Below are 17,500 nucleotides of genomic sequence, written 5' to 3' on the forward strand. Positions count from 1 at the left end.
ATGATTTTATTTATTTATTTCTCAGAATATTCTTTGTAAATATGATTTTTTTTTTAATTGGGCTTTTTTTTATTGGGCCTAATCTGAAGCTTCCATTCCATTGAGTAAGAAACGTAGAGCAAGTAAATTGAACAAAAAAAATGAAGAGATAAAAATTAAGACATATAGGGAGTTTTTGTCTTTTTTTCTTTGGTTACTTTTTGTAGTGAAAGTTAAAAGGAGCTTTTATTTTGAGGCAAGATCTTTGTATTAGTCCGTAGAGCTGCTTTACTTTTGTCAAGAGCAGTAAATGACAGTGAAAAGACTCAGGTCTGTGAGTGACTTATAAATAGGCTTGTTGGGAGTTGATCTTTCGCTTACGGCCATACCACCCTGAGAACGCCCGATCTCGTCTGATCTCGGAAGCTAAGCAGGGTCGGGCCTGGTTAGTACTTGGATGGGAGACCGCCTGGGAATACCAGGTGCTGTAAGCTTTTCCATCTTTCCTTTATTTTTTACTCCGTTCAGTCCATGATGTCACAATTTTTTACAAGGCTACACTGTGTTTACTCTTCATATAAAACACTTACAGTAAATCATATACAGATTAAATACTCACTTAAAAGTTCTTTCATTTTTCTGAAGGAGGATATTGTTTCTTCATGCTAATAAATAAAGAAAAAAATGCATTCTTTTTTATTTTCTTAACGTATAGGTACAGGGCGGCTCACTCCTGTTCCTGGGGCTCTACCACGCTAAAGATTTCAGATTTAACACACCCGAGTCTAGAATGTTCACGTGATCCTGAAGGTCTTAATTACCTGGATCAAGTGTGCCGCGGACTCAGGCTGTTTGGATGGCAGGGGTGAAAAAAATTAAAAAGGCACCTTCTGTAGGACACAGGGCCTTTCTGTAAATGTATGCCAAGTATACTTTAATGTGTGTGTATGATTTTATTTATTTATTTCTCAGAATATTCTTTGTAAATATGATTTTTTTTTAATTGGGCTTTTTTTATTGGGCCTAATCTGAAGCTTCCATTCCATTGAGTAAGAAACGTAGAGCAAGAAAATTGAACAAAAAAAAATGAAGAGATAAAAATTAAGACATACAGGGAGTTTTTGTCTTTTTTTCTTTGGTTACTTTTTGTAGTGAAAGTTAAAAGGAGCTTTTATTTTGAGGCAAGATCTTTGTATTAGTCCGTAGAGCTGCTTTACTTTTGTCAAGAGCAGTAAATGACAGTGAAAAGACTCAGGTCTGTGAGTGACTTATAAATAGGCTTGTTGGGAGTTGATCTTTCGCTTACGGCCATACCACCCTGAGAACGCCCGATCTCGTCTGATCTCGGAAGCTAAGCAGGGTCGGGCCTGGTTAGTACTTGGATGGGAGACCGCCTGGGAATACCAGGTGCTGTAAGCTTTTCCATCTTTCCTTTATTTTTTACTCCGTTCAGTCCATGATGTCACAATTTTTTACAAGGCTACACTGTGTTTACTCTTCATATAAAACACTTACAGTAAACCATATACAGATTAAATACTCACTTAAAAGTTCTTTCATTTTTCTGAAGGAGGATATTGTTTCTTCATGCTAATAAATAAAGAAAAAAATGCATTATTTTTTATTTTCTTAACGTATAGGTACAGGGCGGCTCACTCCTGTTCCTGGGGCTCTACCACGCTAAAGATTTCAGATTTAACACACCTGAGTCTAGAATGTTCACGTGATCCTGAAGGTCTTAATTACCTGGATCAAGTGTGCCGCGGACTCAGGCTGTTTGGATGGCAGGGGTGAAAAAAATTAAAAAGGCACCTTCTGTAGGACACAGGGCCTTTCTGTAAATGTATGCCAAGTATACTTTAATGTGTGTGTATGATTTTATTTATTTATTTCTCAGAATATTCTTTGTAAATATGATTTTTTTTTTAATTGGGCTTTTTTTTTTATTGGGCCTAATCTGAAGCTTCCATTCCATTGAGTAAGAAACGTAGAGCAAGTAAATTGAACAAAAAAAAATGAAGAGATAAAAATTAAGACATATAGGGAGTTTTTGTCTTTTTTTCTTTGGTTACTTTTTGTAGTGAAAGTTAAAAGGAGCTTTTATTTTGAGGCAAGATCTTTGTATTAGTCCGTAGAGCTGCTTTACTTTTGTCAAGAGCAGTAAATGACAGTGAAAAGACTCAAGTCTGTGAGTGACTTATAAATAGGCTTGTTGGGAGTTGATCTTTCGCTTACGGCCATACCACCCTGAGAACGCCCGATCTCGTCTGATCTCGGAAGCTAAGCAGGGTCGGGCCTGGTTAGTACTTGGATGGGAGACCGCCTGGGAATACCAGGTGCTGTAAGCTTTTCCATCTTTCCTTTATTTTTTAATCCGTTCAGTCCATGATGTCACAATTTTTTACAAGGCTCCACTGTGTTTACTCTTCATATAAAACACTTACAGTAAACCATATACAGATTAAATACTCACTTAAAAGTTCTTTCATTTTTCTGAAGGAGGATATTGTTTCTTCATGCTAATAAATAAAGAAAAAAATGCATTATTTTTTATTTTCTTAACGTATAGGTACAGGGCGGCTCACTCCTGTTCCTGGGGCTCTACCACGCTAAAGATTTCAGATTTAACACACCTGAGTCTAGAATATTCACGTGATCCTGAAGGTCTTAATTACCTGGATCAAGTGTGCCTCGGACTCAGGCTGTTTGGATGGCAGGGGTGAAAAAAATTAAAAAGGCACCTTCTGTAGGACACAGGGCCTTTCTGTAAATGTATGCCAAGTATACTTTAATGTGTGTGTATGATTTTATTTATTTATTTCTCAGAATATTCTTTGTAAATATGATTTTTTTTTTAATTGGGCTTTTTTTTTTATTGGGCCTAATCTGAAGCTTCCATTCCATTGAGTAAGAAACGTAGAGCAAGTAAATTGAACAAAAAAAAATGAAGAGATAAAAATTAAGACATATAGGGAGTTTTTGTCTTTTTTTCTTTGGTTACTTTTTGTAGTGAAAGTTAAAAGGAGCTTTTATTTTGAGGCAAGATCTTTGTATTAGTCCGTAGAGCTGCTTTACTTTTGTCAAGAGCAGTAAATGACAGTGAAAAGACTCAGGTCTGTGAGTGACTTATAAATAGGCTTGTTGGGAGTTGATCTTTCGCTTACGGCCATACCACCCTGAGAACGCCCGATCTCGTCTGATCTCGGAAGCTAAGCAGGGTCGGGCCTGGTTAGTACTTGGATGGGAGACCGCCTGGGAATACCAGGTGCTGTAAGCTTTTCCATCTTTCCTTTATTTTTTAATCCGTTCAGTCCATGATGTCACAATTTTTTACAAGGCTCCACTGTGTTTACTCTTCATATAAAACACTTACAGTAAACCATATACAGATTAAATACTCACTTAAAAGTTCTTTCATTTTTCTGAAGGAGGATATTGTTTCTTCATGCTAATAAATAAAGAAAAAAATGCATTATTTTTTATTTTCTTAACGTATAGGTACAGGGCGGCTCACTCCTGTTCCTGGGGCTCTACCACGCTAAAGATTTCAGATTTAACACACCTGAGTCTAGAATATTCACGTGATCCTGAAGGTCTTAATTACCTGGATCAAGTGTGCCTCGGACTCAGGCTGTTTGGATGGCAGGGGTGAAAAAAATTAAAAAGGCACCTTCTGTAGGACACAGGGCCTTTCTGTAAATGTATGCCAAGTATACTTTAATGTGTGTGTATGATTTTATTTATTTATTTCTCAGAATATTCTTTGTAAATATGATTTTTTTTAATTGGGCTTTTTTTTATTGGGCATAATCTGAAGCTTCCATTCTATTGAGTAAGAAACGTAGAGCAAGAAAATTGAAAAAAAAAAATGAAGAGATAAAAATTAAGACATAGAGGGAGTTTTTGTCTTTTTTTCTTTGGTTACTTTTTGTAGTGAAAGTTAAAAGGAGCTTTTATTTTGAGGCAAGATCTTTGTATTAGTCCGTAGAGCTGCTTTACTTTTGTCAAGAGCAGTAAATGACAGTGAAAAGACTCAGGTCTGTGAGTGACTTATAAATAGGCTTGTTGGGAGTTGATCTTTCGCTTACGGCCATACCACCCTGAGAACGCCCGATCTCGTCTGATCTCGGAAGCTAAGCAGGGTCGGGCCTGGTTAGTACTTGGAAGGGAGACCGCCTGGGAATACCAGGTGCTGTAAGCTTTTCCATCTTTCCTTTATTTTTTACTCCGTTCAGTCCATGATGTCACAAATTTTTACAAGGCTACACTGTGTTTACTCTTCATATAAAACACTTACAGTAAACCATATACAGATTAAGTACTCACTTAAAAGTTCTTTCATTTTTCTGAAGGAGGATATTGTTTCTTCATGCTAATAAATAAAGAACAAAATGCATTATTTTTTATTTTCTTAACATAGGTACAGGGCGACTGACTTCTGTTCCTGGGGCTCTACCACGCTAAAGATTTCAGATTTAACACACCTGAGTCTAGAATGTTCACGTGATCCTGAAGGTCTTAATTACCTGGATCAAGTGTGCCGCGGACTCAGGCTGTTTGGATGGCAGGGGTGAAAAAAATTAAAAAGGCACGTTCTGTAGGACACAGGGCCTTTCTGTAAATGTATGCCAAGTATACTTTAATGTGTGTGTATGATTTTATTTATTTATTTCTCAGAATATTCTTTGTAAATATGATTTTTTTTTTAATTGGGCTTTTTTTTTTACTGGGCCTAATCTGAAGCTTCCATTCCATTGAGTAAGAAACGTAGAGCAAGAAAATTGAAAAAAAAAATGAAGAGATAAAAATTAAGACATATAGGGAGTTTTTGTCTTTTTTTCTTTGGTTACTTTTTGTAGTGAAAGTTAAAAGGAGCTTTTATTTTGAGGCAAGATCTTTGTATTAGTCCGTAGAGCTGCTTTACTTTTGTCAAGAGCAGTAAATGACAGTGAAAAGACTCAGGTCTGTGAGTGACTTATGAATAGGCTTGTTGGGAGTTGATCTTTCGCTTACGGCCATACCACCCTGAGAACGCCCGATCTCGTCTGATCTCGGAAGCTAAGCAGGGTCGGGCCTGGTTAGTACTTGGATGGGAGACCGCCTGGGAATACCAGGTGCTGTAAGCTTTTCCATCTTTCCTTTATTTTTTACTCCGTTCAGTCCATGATGTCACAATTTTTTACAAGGCTACACTGTGTTTACTCTTCATATAAAACACTTACAGTAAACCATATACAGATTAAATACTCACTTAAAAGTTCTTTCATTTTTCTGAAGGAGGATATTGTTTCTTCATGCTAATAAATAAAGAAAAAATGCATTATTTTTTATTTTCTTAACATAGGTACAGGGCGACTGACTCCTGTTCCTGGGGCTCTACCACGCTAAAGATTTCAGATTTAACACACCTGAGTCTAGAATGTTCACGTGATCCTGAAGGTCTTAATTACCTGGATCAAGTGTGCCGCGGACTCAGGCTGTTTGGATGGCAGGGGTGAAAAAATTTAAAAAGGCACCTTCTGTAGGACACAGGGCCTTTCTGTAAATGTATGCCAAGTATACTTTAATGTGTGTGTATGATTTTATTTATTTATTTCTCAGAATATTCTTTGTAAATATGATTTTTTTTTAAATTGGGCTTTTTTTTTATTGGGCCTAATCTGAAGCTTCCATTCCATTGATTAAGAAACGTAGAGCAAGAAAATTGAACAAAAAAATGAAGAGATAAAAATTAAGACATATAGGGAGTTTTTGTCTTTTTTTCTTTGGTTACTTTTTGTAGTGAAAGTTAAAAGGAGCTTTTATTTTGAGGCAAGATCTTTGTATTAGTCCGTAGCTGCTTTACTTTTGTCAAGAGCAGTAAATGACAGTGAAAAGACTCAGGTCTGTGAGTGACTTATAAATAGGCTTGTTGGGAGTTGATCTTTCGCTTACGGCCATACCACCCTGAGAACGCCCGATCTCGTCTGATCTCGGAAGCTAAGCAGGGTCGGGCCTGGTTAGTACTTGGATGGGAGACCGCCTGGGAATACCAGGTGCTGTAAGCTTTTCCATCTTTCCTTTATTTTTTACTCCGTTCAGTCCATGATGTCACAATTTTTTACAAGGCTACACTGTGTTTACTCTTCATATAAAACACTTACAGTAAACCATATACAGATTAAATACTCACTTAAAAGTTCTTTCATTTTTCTGAAGGAGGATATTGTTTCTTCATGCTAATAAATAAAGAAAAAAATGCATTATTTTTTATTTTCTTAACGTATAGGTACAGGGCGGCTCACTCCTATTCCTGGGGCTCTACCACGCTAAAGATTTCAGATTTAACACACCTGAGTCTAGAATGTTCACGTGATCCTGAAGGTCTTAATTACCTGGATCAAGTGTGCCGCGGACTCAGGCTGTTTGGATGGCAGGGGTGAAAAAAATTAAAAAGGCACCTTCTGTAGGACACAGGGCCTTTCTGTAAATGTATGCCAAGTATACTTTAATGTGTGTGTATGATTTTATTTATTTATTTCTCAGAATATTCTGTGTAAATATGATTTTTTTTTTTAATTGGGCTTTTTTTTTATTGGGCCTAATCTGAAGCTTCCATTCCATTGAGTAAGAAACGTAGAGCAAGTAAATTGAACAAAAAAAATGAAGAGATAAAAATTAAGACATATAGGGAGTTTTTGTATTTTTTTCTTTGGTTACTTTTTGTAGTGAAAGTTAAAAGGAGCTTTTGTTTTGAGGCAAGATCTTTGTATTAGTCCGTAGAGCTGCTTTACTTTTGTCAAGAGCAGTAAATGACAGTGAAAAGACTCAGAGTGACTTATAAATAGGCTTGTTGGGAGTTAATCTTTCGCTTACGGCCATACCACCCTGAGAACGCCCGATCTCGTCTGATCTCGGAAGCTAAGCAGGGTCGGGCCTGGTTAGTACTTGGATGGGAGACCGCCTGGGAATACCAGGTGCTGTAAGCTTTTCCATCTTTCCTTTATTTTTTACTCCGTTCAGTCCATGATGTCACAATTTTTTACAAGGCTACACTGTGTTTACTCTTCATATAAAACACTTACAGTAAACCATATACAGATTAAATACTCACTTAAAAGTTCTTTCATTTTTCTGAAGGAGGATATTGTTTCTTCATGCTAATAAATAAAGAAAAAATGCATTATTTTTTATTTTCTTAACATAGGTACAGGGCGACTGACTCCTGTTCATGGGGCTCTACCACGCTAAAGATTTCAGATTTAACACACCTGAGTCTAGAATGTTCACGTGATCCTGAAGGTCTTAATTACCTGGATCAAGTGTGCCGCGGACTCAGGCTGTTTGGATGGCAGGGGTGAAAAAATTTAAAAAGGCACCTTCTGTAGGACACAGGGCCTTTCTGTAAATGTATGCCAAGTATACTTTAATGTGTGTGTATGATTTTATTTATTTATTTCTCAGAATATTCTTTGTAAATATGATTTTTTTTTTAATTGGGCTTTTTTTTATTGGGCCTAATCTGAAGCTTCCATTCCATTGAGTAAGAAACGTAAAGCAAGAAAATTGAACAAAAAAATGAAGAGATAAAAATTAAGACATATAGGGAGTTTTTGTCTTTTTTTCTTTGGTTACTTTTTGTAGTGAAAGTTAAAAGGAGCTTTTATTTTGAGGCAAGATCTTTGTATTAGTCCGTAGAGCTGCTTTACTTTTGTCAAGAGCAGTAAATGACAGTGAAAAGACTCAGGTCTGTGAATGACTTATAAATAGGCTTGTTGGGAGTTGATCTTTCGCTTACGGCCATACCACCCTGAGAACGCCCGATCTCGTCTGATCTCGGAAGCTAAGCAGGGTCGGGCCTGGTTAGTACTTGGATGGGAGACCGCCTGGGAATACCAGGTGCTGTAAGCTTTTCCATCTTTCCTTTATTTTTTACTCCGTTCAGTCCATGATGTCACAATTTTTTACAAGGCTACACTGTGTTTACTCTTCATATAAAACACTTACAGTAAACCATACACAGATTAAATACTCACTTAAAAGTTCTTTCATTTTTCTGAAGGAGGATATTGTTTCTTCATGCTAATAAATAAAGAAAAAAATGCATTCTTTTTTATTTTCTTAACGTATAGGTACAGGGCGGCTCACTCCTGTTCCTGGGGCTCTACCACGCTAAAGATTTCAGATTTAACACACCTGAGTCTAGAATGTTCACGTGATCCTGAAGGTCTTAATTACCTGGATCAAGTGTGCCGCGGACTCAGGCTGTTTGGATGGCAGGGGTGAAAAAAATTAAAAAGGCACCTTCTGTAGGACACAGGGCCTTTCTGTAAATGTATGCCAAGTATACTTTAATGTGTGTGTATGATTTTATTTATTTATTTCTCAGAATATTCTTTGTAAATATGATTTTTTTTTAAATTGGGCTTTTTTTTTATTGGGCCTAATCTGAAGCTTCCATTCCATTGATTAAGAAACGTAGAGCAAGAAAATTGAACAAAAAAATGAAGAGATAAAAATTAAGACATATAGGGAGTTTTTGTCTTTTTTTCTTTGGTTACTTTTTGTAGTGAAAGTTAAAAGGAGCTTTTATTTTGAGGCAAGATCTTTGTATTAGTCCGTAGCTGCTTTACTTTTGTCAAGAGCAGTAAATGACAGTGAAAAGACTCAGGTCTGTGAGTGACTTATAAATAGGCTTGTTGGGAGTTGATCTTTCGCTTACGGCCATACCACCCTGAGAACGCCCGATCTCGTCTGATCTCGGAAGCTAAGCAGGGTCGGGCCTGGTTAGTACTTGGATGGGAGACCGCCTGGGAATACCAGGTGCTGTAAGCTTTTCCATCTTTCCTTTATTTTTTACTCCGTTCAGTCCATGATGTCACAATTTTTTACAAGGCTACACTGTGTTTACTCTTCATATAAAACACTTACAGTAAACCATATACAGATTAAATACTCACTTAAAAGTTCTTTCATTTTTCTGAAGGAGGATATTGTTTCTTCATGCTAATAAATAAAGAAAAAAATGCATTATTTTTTTATTTTCTTAACGTATAGGTACAGGGCGGCTCACTCCTGTTCCTGGGGCTCTACCACGCTAAAGATTTCAGATTTAACACACCTGAGTCTAGAATGTTCACGTGATCCTGAAGGTCTTAATTACCTGGATCAAGTGTGCCGCGGACTCAGGCTGTTTGGATGGCAGGGGTGAAAAAAATTAAAAAGGCACCTTCTGTAGGACACAGGGCCTTTCTGTAAATGTATGCCAAGTATACTTTAATGTGTGTGTATGATTTTATTTATTTATTTCTCAGAATATTCTTTGTAAATATGATTTTTTTTTTAATTGGGCTTTTTTTTTATTGGGCCTAATCTGAAGCTTCCATTCCATTGAGTAAGAAACGTAGAGCAAGTAAATTGAACAAAAAAAAATGAAGAGATAAAAATTAAGACATATAGGGAGTTTTTGTCTTTTTTTCTTTGGTTACTTTTTGTAGTGAAAGTTAAAAGGAGCTTTTATTTTGAGGCAAGATCTTTGTATTAGTCCGTAGAGCTGCTTTACTTTTGTCAAGAGCAGTAAATGACAGTGAAAAGACTCAGGTCTGTGAGTGACTTATAAATAGGCTTGTTGGGAGTTGATCTTTCGCTTACGGCCATACCACCCTGAGAACGCCCGATCTCGTCTGATCTCGGAAGCTAAGCAGGGTCGGGCCTGGTTAGTACTTGGATGGGAGACCGCCTGGGAATACCAGGTGCTGTAAGCTTTTCCATCTTTCCTTTATTTTTTAATCCGTTCAGTCCATGATGTCACAATTTTTTACAAGGCTACACTGTGTTTACTCTTCATATAAAACACTTACAGTAAACCATATACAGATTAAATACTCACTTAAAAGTTCTTTCATTTTTCTGAAGGAGGATATTGTTTCTTCATGCTAATAAATAAAGAAAAAAATGCATTATTTTTTATTTTCTTAACGTATAGGTACAGGGCGGCTCACTCCTGTTCCTGGGGCTCTACCACGCTAAAGATTTCAGATTTAACACACCTGAGTCTAGAATATTCACGTGATCCTGAAGGTCTTAATTACCTGGATCAAGTGTGCCTCGGACTCAGGCTGTTTGGATGGCAGGGGTGAAAAAAATTAAAAAGGCACCTTCTGTAGGACACAGGGCCTTTCTGTAAATGTATGCCAAGTATACTTTAATGTGTGTGTATGATTTTATTTATTTATTTCTCAGAATATTCTTTGTAAATATGATTTTTTTTTTAATTGGGCTTTTTTTTTTATTGGGCCTAATCTGAAGCTTCCATTCCATTGAGTAAGAAACGTAGAGCAAGTAAATTGAACAAAAAAAAATGAAGAGATAAAAATTAAGACATATAGGGAGTTTTTGTCTTTTTTTCTTTGGTTACTTTTTGTAGTGAAAGTTAAAAGGAGCTTTTATTTTGAGGCAAGATCTTTGTATTAGTCCGTAGAGCTGCTTTACTTTTGTCAAGAGCAGTAAATGACAGTGAAAAGACTCAGGTCTGTGAGTGACTTATAAATAGGCTTGTTGGGAGTTGATCTTTCGCTTACGGCCATACCACCCTGAGAACGCCCGATCTCGTCTGATCTCGGAAGCTAAGCAGGGTCGGGCCTGGTTAGTACTTGGATGGGAGACCGCCTGGGAATACCAGGTGCTGTAAGCTTTTCCATCTTTCCTTTATTTTTTAATCCGTTCAGTCCATGATGTCACAATTTTTTACAAGGCTCCACTGTGTTTACTCTTCATATAAAACACTTACAGTAAACCATATACAGATTAAATACTCACTTAAAAGTTCTTTCATTTTTCTGAAGGAGGATATTGTTTCTTCATGCTAATAAATAAAGAAAAAAATGCATTATTTTTTATTTTCTTAACGTATAGGTACAGGGCGGCTCACTCCTGTTCCTGGGGCTCTACCACGCTAAAGATTTCAGATTTAACACACCTGAGTCTAGAATATTCACGTGATCCTGAAGGTCTTAATTACCTGGATCAAGTGTGCCTCGGACTCAGGCTGTTTGGATGGCAGGGGTGAAAAAAATTAAAAAGGCACCTTCTGTAGGACACAGGGCCTTTCTGTAAATGTATGCCAAGTATACTTTAATGTGTGTGTATGATTTTATTTATTTATTTCTCAGAATATTCTTTGTAAATATGATTTTTTTTTTAATTGGGCTTTTTTTTTATTGGGCCTAATCTGAAGCTTCCATTCCATTGAGTAAGAAACGTAGAGCAAGTAAATTGAACAAAAAAAAATGAAGAGATAAAAATTAAGACATATAGGGAGTTTTTGTATTTTTTTCTTTGGTTACTTTTTGTAGTGAAAGTTAAAAGGAGCTTTTATTTTGAGGCAAGATCTTTGTATTAGTCCGTAGAGCTGCTTTACTTTTGTCAAGAGCAGTAAATGACAGTGAAAAGACTCAGGTCTGTGAGTGACTTATAAATAGGCTTGTTGGGAGTTGATCTTTCGCTTACGGCCATACCACCCTGAGAACGCCCGATCTCGTCTGATCTCGGAAGCTAAGCAGGGTCGGGCCTGGTTAGTACTTGGATGGGAGACCGCCTGGGAATACCAGGTGCTGTAAGCTTTTCCATCTTTCCTTTATTTTTTACTCCGTTCAGTCCATGATGTCACAATTTTTTACAAGGCTACACTGTGTTTACTCTTCATATAAAACACTTACAGTAAATCATATACAGATTAAATACTCACTTAAAAGTTCTTTCATTTTTCTGAAGGAGGATATTGTTTCTTCATGCTAATAAATAAAGAAAAAAATGCATTCTTTTTTATTTTCTTAACGTATAGGTACAGGGCGGCTCACTCCTGTTCCTGGGGCTCTACCACGCTAAAGATTTCAGATTTAACACACCTGAGTCTAGAATGTTCACGTGATCCTGAAGGTCTTAATTACCTGGATCAAGTGTGCCGCGGACTCAGGCTGTTTGGATGGCAGGGGTGAAAAAAATTAAAAAGGCACCTTCTGTAGGACACAGGGCCTTTCTGTAAATGTATGCCAAGTATACTTTAATGTGTGTGTATGATTTTATTTATTTATTTCTCAGAATATTCTTTGTAAATATGATTTTTTTTTTAATTGGGCTTTTTTTTTTATTGGGCCTAATCTGAAGCTTCCATTCCATTGAGTAAGAAACGTAGAGCAAGTAAATTGAACAAAAAAAAATGAAGAGATAAAAATTAAGACATATAGGGAGTTTTTGTCTTTTTTTCTTTGGTTACTTTTTGTAGTGAAAGTTAAAAGGAGCTTTTATTTTGAGGCAAGATCTTTGTATTAGTCCGTAGAGCTGCTTTACTTTTGTCAAGAGCAGTAAATGACAGTGAAAAGACTCAGGTCTGTGAGTGACTTATAAATAGGCTTGTTGGGAGTTGATCTTTCGCTTACGGCCATACCACCCTGAGAACGCCCGATCTCGTCTGATCTCGGAAGCTAAGCAGGGTCGGGCCTGGTTAGTACTTGGATGGGAGACCGCCTGGGAATACCAGGTGCTGTAAGCTTTTCCATCTTTCCTTTATTTTTTACTCCGTTCAGTCCATGATGTCACAATTTTTTACAAGGCTACACTGTGTTTACTCTTCATATAAAACACTTACAGTAAACCATATACAGATTAAATACTCACTTAAAAGTTCTTTCATTTTTCTGAAGGAGGATATTGTTTCTTCATGCTAATAAATAAAGAAAAAAATGCATTATTTTTTATTTTCTTAACGTATAGGTACAGGGCGGCTCACTCCTGTTCCTGGGGCTCTACCACGCTAAAGATTTCAGATTTAACACACCTGAGTCTAGAATGTTCACGTGATCCTGAAGGTCTTAATTACCTGGATCAAGTGTGCCGCGGACTCAGGCTGTTTGGATGGCAGGGGTGAAAAAAATTAAAAAGGCACCTTCTGTAGGACACAGGGCCTTTCTGTAAATGTATGCCAAGTATACTTTAATGTGTGTGTATGATTTTATTTATTTATTTCTCAGAATATTCTTTGTAAATATGATTTTTTTTTTAATTGGGCTTTTTTTTTTATTGGGCCTAATCTGAAGCTTCCATTCCATTGAGTAGGAAACGTAGAGCAAGTAAATTGAACAAAAAAAAAATGAAGAGATAAAAATTAAGACATATAGGGAGTTTTTGTCTTTTTTTCTTTGGTTACTTTTTGTAGTGAAAGTTAAAAGGAGCTTTTATTTTGAGGCAAGATCTTTGTATTAGTCCGTAGAGCTGCTTTACTTTTGTCAAGAGCAGTAAATGACAGTGAAAAGACTCAGGTCTGTGAGTGACTTATAAATAGGCTTGTTGGGAGTTGATCTTTCGCTTACGGCCATACCACCCTGAGAACGCCCGATCTCGTCTGATCTCGGAAGCTAAGCAGGGTCGGGCCTGGTTAGTACTTGGATGGGAGACCGCCTGGGAATACCAGGTGCTGTAAGCTTTTCCATCTTTCCTTTATTTTTTACTCCGTTCAGTCCATGATGTCACAATTTTTTACAAGGCTACACTGTGTTTACTCTTCATATAAAACACTTACAGTAAACCATATACAGATTAAGTACTCACTTAAAAGTTCTTTCATTTTTCTGAAGGAGGATATTGTTTCTTCATGCTAATAAATAAAGAACAAAATGCATTATTTTTTATTTTCTTAACATAGGTACAGGGCGACTGACTTCTGTTCCTGGGGCTCTACCACGCTAAAGATTTCAGATTTAACACACCTGAGTCTAGAATGTTCACGTGATCCTGAAGGTCTTAATTACCTGGATCAAGTGTGCCGCGGACTCAGGCTGTTTGGATGGCAGGGGTGAAAAAAATTAAAAAGGCACGTTCTGTAGGACACAGGGCCTTTCTGTAAATGTATGCCAAGTATACTTTAATGTGTGTGTATGATTTTATTTATTTATTTCTCAGAATATTCTTTGTAAATATGATTTTTTTTTAAATTGGGCTTTTTTTTTATTGGGCCTAATCTGAAGCTTCCATTCCATTGATTAAGAAACGTAGAGCAAGAAAATTGAACAAAAAAATGAAGAGATAAAAATTAAGACATATAGGGAGTTTTTGTCTTTTTTTCTTTGGTTACTTTTTGTAGTGAAAGTTAAAAGGAGCTTTTATTTTGAGGCAAGATCTTTGTATTAGTCCGTAGCTGCTTTACTTTTGTCAAGAGCAGTAAATGACAGTGAAAAGACTCAGGTCTGTGAGTGACTTATAAATAGGCTTGTTGGGAGTTGATCTTTCGCTTACGGCCATACCACCCTGAGAACGCCCGATCTCGTCTGATCTCGGAAGCTAAGCAGGGTCGGGCCTGGTTAGTACTTGGATGGGAGACCGCCTGGGAATACCAGGTGCTGTAAGCTTTTCCATCTTTCCTTTATTTTTTTACTCCGTTCAGTCCATGATGTCACAATTTTTTACAAGGCTACACTGTGTTTACTCTTCATATAAAACACTTACAGTAAACCATATACAGATTAAATACTCACTTAAAAGTTCTTTCATTTTTCTGAAGGAGGATATTGTTTCTTCATGCTAATAAATAAAGAAAAAAATGCATTATTTTTTATTTTCTTAACGTATAGGTACAGGGCGGCTCACTCCTATTCCTGGGGCTCTACCACGCTAAAGATTTCAGATTTAACACACCTGAGTCTAGAATGTTCACGTGATCCTGAAGGTCTTAATTACCTGGATCAAGTGTGCCGCGGACTCAGGCTGTTTGGATGGCAGGGGTGAAAAAAATTAAAAAGGCACCTTCTGTAGGACACAGGGCCTTTCTGTAAATGTATGCCAAGTATACTTTAATGTGTGTGTATGATTTTATTTATTTATTTCTCAGAATATTCTGTGTAAATATGATTTTTTTTTTTAATTGGGCTTTTTTTTTATTGGGCCTAATCTGAAGCTTCCATTCCATTGAGTAAGAAACGTAGAGCAAGTAAATTGAACAAAAAAAATGAAGAGATAAAAATTAAGACATATAGGGAGTTTTTGTATTTTTTTCTTTGGTTACTTTTTGTAGTGAAAGTTAAAAGGAGCTTTTATTTTGAGGCAAGATCTTTGTATTAGTCCGTAGAGCTGCTTTACTTTTGTCAAGAGCAGTAAATGACAGTGAAAAGACTCAGAGTGACTTATAAATAGGCTTGTTGGGAGTTAATCTTTCGCTTACGGCCATACCACCCTGAGAACGCCCGATCTCGTCTGATCTCGGAAGCTAAGCAGGGTCGGGCCTGGTTAGTACTTGGATGGGAGACCGCCTGGGAATACCAGGTGCTGTAAGCTTTTCCATCTTTCCTTTATTTTTTACTCCGTTCAGTCCATGATGTCACAATTTTTTACAAGGCTACACTGTGTTTACTCTTCATATAAAACACTTACAGTAAACCATATACAGATTAAATACTCACTTAAAAGTTCTTTCATTTTTCTGAAGGAGGATATTGTTTCTTCATGCTAATAAATAAAGAAAAAATGCATTATTTTTTATTTTCTTAACATAGGTACAGGGCGACTGACTCCTGTTCATGGGGCTCTACCACGCTAAAGATTTCAGATTTAACACACCTGAGTCTAGAATGTTCACGTGATCCTGAAGGTCTTAATTACCTGGATCAAGTGTGCCGCGGACTCAGGCTGTTTGGATGGCAGGGGTGAAAAAATTTAAAAAGGCACCTTCTGTAGGACACAGGGCCTTTCTGTAAATGTATGCCAAGTATACTTTAATGTGTGTGTATGATTTTATTTATTTATTTCTCAGAATATTCTTTGTAAATATGATTTTTTTTTTAATTGGGCTTTTTTTATTGGGCCTAATCTGAAGCTTCCATTCCATTGAGTAAGAAACGTAAAGCAAGAAAATTGAACAAAAAAATGAAGAGATAAAAATTAAGACATATAGGGAGTTTTTGTCTTTTTTTCTTTGGTTACTTTTTGTAGTGAAAGTTAAAAGGAGCTTTTATTTTGAGGCAAGATCTTTGTATTAGTCCGTAGAGCTGCTTTACTTTTGTCAAGAGCAGTAAATGACAGTGAAAAGACTCAGGTCTGTGAATGACTTATGAATAGGCTTGTTGGGAGTTGATCTTTCGCTTACGGCCATACCACCCTGAGAACGCCCGATCTCGTCTGATCTCGGAAGCTAAGCAGGGTCGGGCCTGGTTAGTACTTGGATGGGAGACCGCCTGGGAATACCAGGTGCTGTAAGCTTTTCCATCTTTCCTTTATTTTTTACTCCGTTCAGTCCATGATGTCACAATTTTTTACAAGGCTACACTGTGTTTACTCTTCATATAAAACACTTACAGTAAACCATACACAGATTAAATACTCACTTAAAAGTTCTTTCATTTTTCTGAAGGAGGATATTGTTTCTTCATGCTAATAAATAAAGAAAAAAATGCATTCTTTTTTATTTTCTTAACGTATAGGTACAGGGCGGCTCACTCCTGTTCCTGGGGCTCTACCACGCTAAAGATTTCAGATTTAACACACCTGAGTCTAGAATGTTCACGTGATCCTGAAGGTCTTAATTACCTGGATCAAGTGTGCCGCGGACTCAGGCTGTTTGGATGGCAGGGGTGAAAAAAATTAAAAAGGCACCTTCTGTAGGACACAGGGCCTTTCTGTAAATGTATGCCAAGTATACTTTAATGTGTGTGTATGATTTTATTTATTTATTTCTCAGAATATTCTTTGTAAATATGATTTTTTTTTTAATTGGGCTTTTTTTTTATTGGGCCTAATCTGAAGCTTCCATTCCATTGAGTAAGAAACGTAGAGCAAGTAAATTGAACAAAAAAAATGAAGAGATAAAAATTAAGACATATAGGGAGTTTTTGTATTTTTTTCTTTGGTTACTTTTTGTAGTGAAAGTTAAAAGGAGCTTTTATTTTGAGGCAAGATCTTTGTATTAGTCCGTAGAGCTGCTTTACTTTTGTCAAGAGCAGTAAATGACAGTGAAAAGACTCAGGTCTGTGAGTGACTTATAAATAGGCTTGTTGGGAGTTGATCTTTCGCTTACGGCCATACCACCCTGAGAACGCCCGATCTCGTCTGATCTCGGAAGCTAAGCAGGGTCGGGCCTGGTTAGTACTTGGATGGGAGACCGCCTGGGAATACCAGGTGCTGTAAGCTTTTCCATCTTTCCTTTATTTTTTACTCCGTTCAGTCCATGATGTCACAATTTTTTACAAGGCTACACTGTGTTTACTCTTCATATAAAACACTTACAGTAAACCATATACAGATTAAATACTCACTTAAAAGTTCTTTCATTTTTCTGAAGGAGGATATTGTTTCTTCATGCTAATAAATAAAGAAAAAATGCATTATTTTTTATTTTCTTAACATAGGTACAGGGCGACTGACTCCTGTTCCTGGGGCTCTACCACGCTAAAGATTTCAGATTTAACACACCTGAGTCTAGAATGTTCACGTGATCCTGAAGGTCTTAATTACCTGGATCAAGTGTGCCGCGGACTCAGGCTGTTTGGATGGCAGGGGT

The 17,500-nt window shown here is 36.9% G+C and overlaps 19 non-coding genes across 19 annotated transcripts; all 19 read left to right on the forward strand.

Annotated features, from left to right (window-relative positions):
• Nucleotides 1-354: 354 nt before the first annotated feature.
• Nucleotides 355-473, forward strand: LOC125784065 (5S ribosomal RNA). Its single transcript, XR_007426785.1, has one exon. It is a non-coding gene; the product is annotated as a 5S ribosomal RNA (ribosomal RNA).
• Nucleotides 474-1,279: 806 nt separating this feature from the next.
• Nucleotides 1,280-1,398, forward strand: LOC125784067 (5S ribosomal RNA). The gene has a single exon (XR_007426787.1). It is a non-coding gene; the product is annotated as a 5S ribosomal RNA (ribosomal RNA).
• An 810-nt stretch (nucleotides 1,399-2,208) lies between these two features.
• On the forward strand, nucleotides 2,209-2,327 carry LOC125784068 (5S ribosomal RNA). Its single transcript, XR_007426788.1, has one exon. It is a non-coding gene; the product is annotated as a 5S ribosomal RNA (ribosomal RNA).
• Nucleotides 2,328-3,137: 810 nt separating this feature from the next.
• LOC125784069 (5S ribosomal RNA) lies at nucleotides 3,138-3,256 on the forward strand. Its single transcript, XR_007426789.1, has one exon. It is a non-coding gene; the product is annotated as a 5S ribosomal RNA (ribosomal RNA).
• Nucleotides 3,257-4,061: 805 nt separating this feature from the next.
• On the forward strand, nucleotides 4,062-4,180 carry LOC125783026 (5S ribosomal RNA). The gene has a single exon (XR_007425762.1). It is a non-coding gene; the product is annotated as a 5S ribosomal RNA (ribosomal RNA).
• Nucleotides 4,181-4,986: 806 nt separating this feature from the next.
• On the forward strand, nucleotides 4,987-5,105 carry LOC125784070 (5S ribosomal RNA). Its single transcript, XR_007426790.1, has one exon. It is a non-coding gene; the product is annotated as a 5S ribosomal RNA (ribosomal RNA).
• An 802-nt stretch (nucleotides 5,106-5,907) lies between these two features.
• LOC125784071 (5S ribosomal RNA) lies at nucleotides 5,908-6,026 on the forward strand. The gene has a single exon (XR_007426791.1). It is a non-coding gene; the product is annotated as a 5S ribosomal RNA (ribosomal RNA).
• Nucleotides 6,027-6,828: 802 nt separating this feature from the next.
• Nucleotides 6,829-6,947, forward strand: LOC125784072 (5S ribosomal RNA). Its single transcript, XR_007426792.1, has one exon. It is a non-coding gene; the product is annotated as a 5S ribosomal RNA (ribosomal RNA).
• An 803-nt stretch (nucleotides 6,948-7,750) lies between these two features.
• On the forward strand, nucleotides 7,751-7,869 carry LOC125784073 (5S ribosomal RNA). The gene has a single exon (XR_007426793.1). It is a non-coding gene; the product is annotated as a 5S ribosomal RNA (ribosomal RNA).
• An 805-nt stretch (nucleotides 7,870-8,674) lies between these two features.
• LOC125784074 (5S ribosomal RNA) lies at nucleotides 8,675-8,793 on the forward strand. The gene has a single exon (XR_007426794.1). It is a non-coding gene; the product is annotated as a 5S ribosomal RNA (ribosomal RNA).
• Nucleotides 8,794-9,603: 810 nt separating this feature from the next.
• On the forward strand, nucleotides 9,604-9,722 carry LOC125784075 (5S ribosomal RNA). Its single transcript, XR_007426795.1, has one exon. It is a non-coding gene; the product is annotated as a 5S ribosomal RNA (ribosomal RNA).
• An 810-nt stretch (nucleotides 9,723-10,532) lies between these two features.
• On the forward strand, nucleotides 10,533-10,651 carry LOC125784076 (5S ribosomal RNA). Its single transcript, XR_007426796.1, has one exon. It is a non-coding gene; the product is annotated as a 5S ribosomal RNA (ribosomal RNA).
• Nucleotides 10,652-11,460: 809 nt separating this feature from the next.
• On the forward strand, nucleotides 11,461-11,579 carry LOC125784078 (5S ribosomal RNA). The gene has a single exon (XR_007426798.1). It is a non-coding gene; the product is annotated as a 5S ribosomal RNA (ribosomal RNA).
• Nucleotides 11,580-12,389: 810 nt separating this feature from the next.
• LOC125784079 (5S ribosomal RNA) lies at nucleotides 12,390-12,508 on the forward strand. Its single transcript, XR_007426799.1, has one exon. It is a non-coding gene; the product is annotated as a 5S ribosomal RNA (ribosomal RNA).
• Nucleotides 12,509-13,319: 811 nt separating this feature from the next.
• On the forward strand, nucleotides 13,320-13,438 carry LOC125784080 (5S ribosomal RNA). Its single transcript, XR_007426800.1, has one exon. It is a non-coding gene; the product is annotated as a 5S ribosomal RNA (ribosomal RNA).
• Nucleotides 13,439-14,241: 803 nt separating this feature from the next.
• LOC125784081 (5S ribosomal RNA) lies at nucleotides 14,242-14,360 on the forward strand. The gene has a single exon (XR_007426801.1). It is a non-coding gene; the product is annotated as a 5S ribosomal RNA (ribosomal RNA).
• An 803-nt stretch (nucleotides 14,361-15,163) lies between these two features.
• On the forward strand, nucleotides 15,164-15,282 carry LOC125784082 (5S ribosomal RNA). The gene has a single exon (XR_007426802.1). It is a non-coding gene; the product is annotated as a 5S ribosomal RNA (ribosomal RNA).
• Nucleotides 15,283-16,084: 802 nt separating this feature from the next.
• LOC125784083 (5S ribosomal RNA) lies at nucleotides 16,085-16,203 on the forward strand. Its single transcript, XR_007426803.1, has one exon. It is a non-coding gene; the product is annotated as a 5S ribosomal RNA (ribosomal RNA).
• An 808-nt stretch (nucleotides 16,204-17,011) lies between these two features.
• LOC125784084 (5S ribosomal RNA) lies at nucleotides 17,012-17,130 on the forward strand. Its single transcript, XR_007426804.1, has one exon. It is a non-coding gene; the product is annotated as a 5S ribosomal RNA (ribosomal RNA).
• The last annotated feature ends 370 nt before the right edge of the window (nucleotides 17,131-17,500 follow it).

This window comes from Astyanax mexicanus, chromosome 18 (genome assembly GCF_023375975.1).
Source record: "Astyanax mexicanus isolate ESR-SI-001 chromosome 18, AstMex3_surface, whole genome shotgun sequence".
Lineage (NCBI taxonomy): Eukaryota > Metazoa > Chordata > Actinopteri > Characiformes > Acestrorhamphidae > Astyanax > Astyanax mexicanus.